Consider the following 3,813-nt stretch of genomic DNA (forward strand, 5'->3'; position numbering starts at 1 on the left):
CGGGAGATGCACACGTATCCCAGCTTCACCTACAGCTCGCTGTAAGAGGCCTCCAAGAAACACTGCTAACATTTACATCCAGCGGTGCACACACGAGGACATTGAGAGATGAGACAAGTGGAACAGATTTAGACCAAAAGCAGTGGACATTTATTCCTCATTTGTGCAAGAGTGTAAAGATGCATTTGAAAATGGCTGGGACAGACCCCTGTGGCTGGAGAGCTGGAGGCTACAGCCTCTCCTTCATAGTCGATGGCTTTGTTTACAATTCTACTAAGAGGAGATAAACTCGCAGACTCACCTAATTCACACCAACGATGCTGGCAAATACACTTGTATACAAAGAAAAGTTTCAAACTACATTTCACTAGATTCAAGTGAAGACTTTGTTCAAAAAAAGACACATACAAGTACAATTTAAAACTGTATGAACATTTGCAAATGTTTAGTGCAAAGTAATTATGTAAAAGCTACATTTTATGAAAGTTTGTGCTGATGTGTTTGGTAGGTTTTTTCTTTTTTTTTTTTTTTACCCTTTTACATCCATTATTTTAGTTACATAAGGTTTCACTTACCTACAGTACATATGCATTGTGTTAGGTCCCATGCAAGTGGGAATAATACCATTAGACTTTGTAAAATGTCACTCAGATTCTCATTTAGTAAACTGCTTATTTGGTTTAACAGTCAAGTTCCTGGCACACTACACATCCTGATTTCATGTAAGTGCTTAAGCTTATGTTTGTCCTGTTCAGGTGCATAGCCTCGTGTGATGCAAACCAAACTGCTTCATGACTTCCAAATGCAACCATTCGTGAATGCAAAAGTTTTAGAGAAATCCACCATTAGTTTTAGCCTGTAACAAACTGCTCTTAAAATTAAAAGCCTATTCACACAAAGTTATATGTAATGACTGTAGTAATCAGTTTATTACACAGATTAATCATTCTTGAACGTACAAGCTCCAGGGGAGCAGTTGGGTCTTTAAATATACACAAGTTTTCTGTCAAATGGATTTTTACCCTTACATCCAGAAAGACCTAAGCAGTTAAAAAACCTAAGAAAAACAAGAGCTATTAGCTATGTATTAACTGAGAAACCACATACAAACCAAAAAAAAGTATGAAGGAGGGGAGAGAGTTGAAACAAATCAACATCACTTGATGCACTAATAGCTCCAATCCATTTAAATGTTGACCGGTTAAACTTAGACCTTAAACACAGGATGTGGGTACAGTTTATCTCATTGGTCATAACATTTACCTAAGGTGTAGGTCCTTCAGAATAAAATGAATACAGAAACAGCTTCAAGTTCTTCACCTTGGTTTTCATAACTGTTATGAGTTTAAAAGGATTCCACTTAAAATCCTTCACGGATCGGCAACACTGTCCCTAGAAATATGAAATCCACCATAACTCTCCCATTCACATTTTATTACCCAATTTAAACCAGCAAGGAATGCTTTTAGGCTCACAAAGTTATGACTGAAGAACCAGCTTTTCACACACACACTTCTCTGCTAGGAGTCAATGTTGGTACGGGGAAATACAGTATTTCTATTTTGTTGTTCCAAGTATGTACAACACGCAGCACTGCTGTATCAGGTAAACATGTGCACAGGGGAAGATGAGGCGTGGGCTCATAGAAAGCAGTCAAATGGAAATCAAAAGGACTTTCTCTTTCAGAGTTCCCCTATCTTTATTTGTAGAGGTTATCCAATAATTTCTTTAATTACATCGCATACTTCTGAGTCCATTCCCGAGCTATTCTGTTGTACCTGTATGTATAAAAAGAGGATTTACTTAACATAACATCCGAACAGCATTTCGACTCCAGCAGTCTAGTCTACACATGGCATGAACTTACATTCTCTCCAGTAGTATCATGAATTTGTAAAATTTAAGAGCAAATTGAAATATTAGGCAAACAGGAGAAACAAGAAAGCCCACAGTACTTCATGGAAAAGAAATAACTAGTCATATTTACAACAGGAATACGAGACCTTTGCCACGAAACAGAACTAGCACAGGTCTGAGGGGCAAGTGTTTTCAGGAAGTCTTTACCTGCACCTCCCCCAGCCTCTCCCCTCTTTATAGCCAGAGCCACTGCTAGGGGAAGCTCAGGATACTTATGTAAAACAAAGCAGTCATTGTGATTAACAGTACTGATAAAAGCTTATTTCTGACAACAGAAGGCAAGCTGTTCTTGTTCTACAGAATTTGTAGAAAAAGCATAAGACACTTACAGCAAGAAGTTTCCTAGTTATGTACATCAGCTAGGTTCTTGTGCTGGAATTTAGTCTTATAGACAACATTCTTTAGCTTAAAGAATCTGACAATCCACTCGTGAAGGCAAGAGCATTTGTTACTTCGCTGTTCTGAGACTACTCAAGAAGCAAGCCCAGTTATGTTTAAGCACAAAATTTATTTCCCTATTTTTAGAAAAAAATAGGAAAGTCCTGCATACATTAAGTGCAGTCTGTTACTGTTAGCTGCGTCTCGAAATACGTACTGCTACTCTTGCAGCTCTCATTCAAAACAGGATGCATGAACTTCTCTAACACTGCTTCTCAAGTATGCACTAGAGTAAGCAAGTTTGTGGATCTTTTTCCCTTCCTATCTTGTTCTCATCAGATGACCACCTAGTTTCAGAAATTAACACTACTGATCAGATCTGGAAGCGAACAGTGAGATAGAAAACTGTTTACAACAGTCATTAAGCTGTTGCTTTTGAAGTGCTCATTAGGGCTAGAGTTCTCTCCATTCTTGCTGTTTACTTCACAGAAGCTTGGAGTCCTCCCACCCCACCTCTACACCACTTGTTCTTCCCTTGTGTTGTCAAATGAAGATAAACAGGGTATTTTTGTAATTTCTTTGCTTGTATGATTCCATCACCAATAGCTAGCATGGAAATATTTTCCCACTAGAGTAACTTGTTCTCCCTCTGCTGGTTACATAGAATTAAAGCAGGCAGTGAAGGCTCTTAAAAGCTGGTCACATCCAACTTAAGAGCTCCATAGGAAACAGATTTGCATTGTTCACTTCACATTTTCATTAAATCAAGCAAATCTGTAATTAACAGCTACAACACTAATGAAAGACCATTGTGTGGAATGAAAATGCAGTAATAAAACTACAGAAGTACAAGGCCTCTAACATCCTTCACTTCTACTGGCATATATACCTTTTTCCTACAGCAGTGCAACGCTCTTAAGATAGCTGTACTACAGATCCCAAGAAAAAAAAAAATCTCTAAAAAGACCATAGTTAAAGTGAAAAAGGCAAATCAAAAGTTCACACTCTTTTCCAAGAAGCAGGTCCTTTCAGTTCCCCTTTACTATTTAAGTGTGGATTCTATTCTGTCAAGAACATTACGTAGTTTTTGGCTTCCATACTCACTTTTCTCTATCTGTTTTGTAGATCCGTGCAATCTCAGGCACTAAAGGATCATCTGGATTGGGATCACACAACAGAGAACAGATGGACAAAAGTACTACGGAGAGAAAAAAGATACTGAATTAGACTTCAAGTGCAGCTGAAGACACCTGTAGAAGTCAGCCCGCCCACTTTCTTTCCCTCTAGCCATTAGTATCAACATCATTTTTTAAAAATGCCAAGGAGCAGTAATCCCACATACTTCAGCCAGTTATTTTGAACAAAAATCCTTACCATTTAACTAGACAACTTTGCATGACCACAAGTTTTTAAATATCACCACCACAACTGGGAACCTCCTGGAACAGGTGTGTCTGATAACAGCCTTAAATCACAAGGCAGAAGTGTTCTATCTGAAACCATACCTGAAAGCCTTTT

The 3,813-nt window shown here is 38.2% G+C and overlaps 1 long non-coding RNA gene across 1 annotated transcript; it reads right to left on the bottom strand.

Moving 5' to 3' along the window:
- Positions 1-424: 424 nt before the first annotated feature.
- LOC104073489 lies at positions 425-3,495 on the bottom strand. The gene is made up of 2 exons (XR_683487.1): positions 3,400-3,495; positions 425-1,778 (listed from the first exon to the last, which is right to left on the bottom strand). It is a non-coding gene; the product is annotated as an uncharacterized LOC104073489 (long non-coding RNA).
- Positions 3,496-3,813: the final 318 nt, after the last annotated feature.

This window comes from Fulmarus glacialis, unplaced genomic scaffold, assembly GCF_000690835.1.
Source record: "Fulmarus glacialis isolate BGI_N327 unplaced genomic scaffold, ASM69083v1 scaffold2622, whole genome shotgun sequence".
Lineage (NCBI taxonomy): Eukaryota > Metazoa > Chordata > Aves > Procellariiformes > Procellariidae > Fulmarus > Fulmarus glacialis.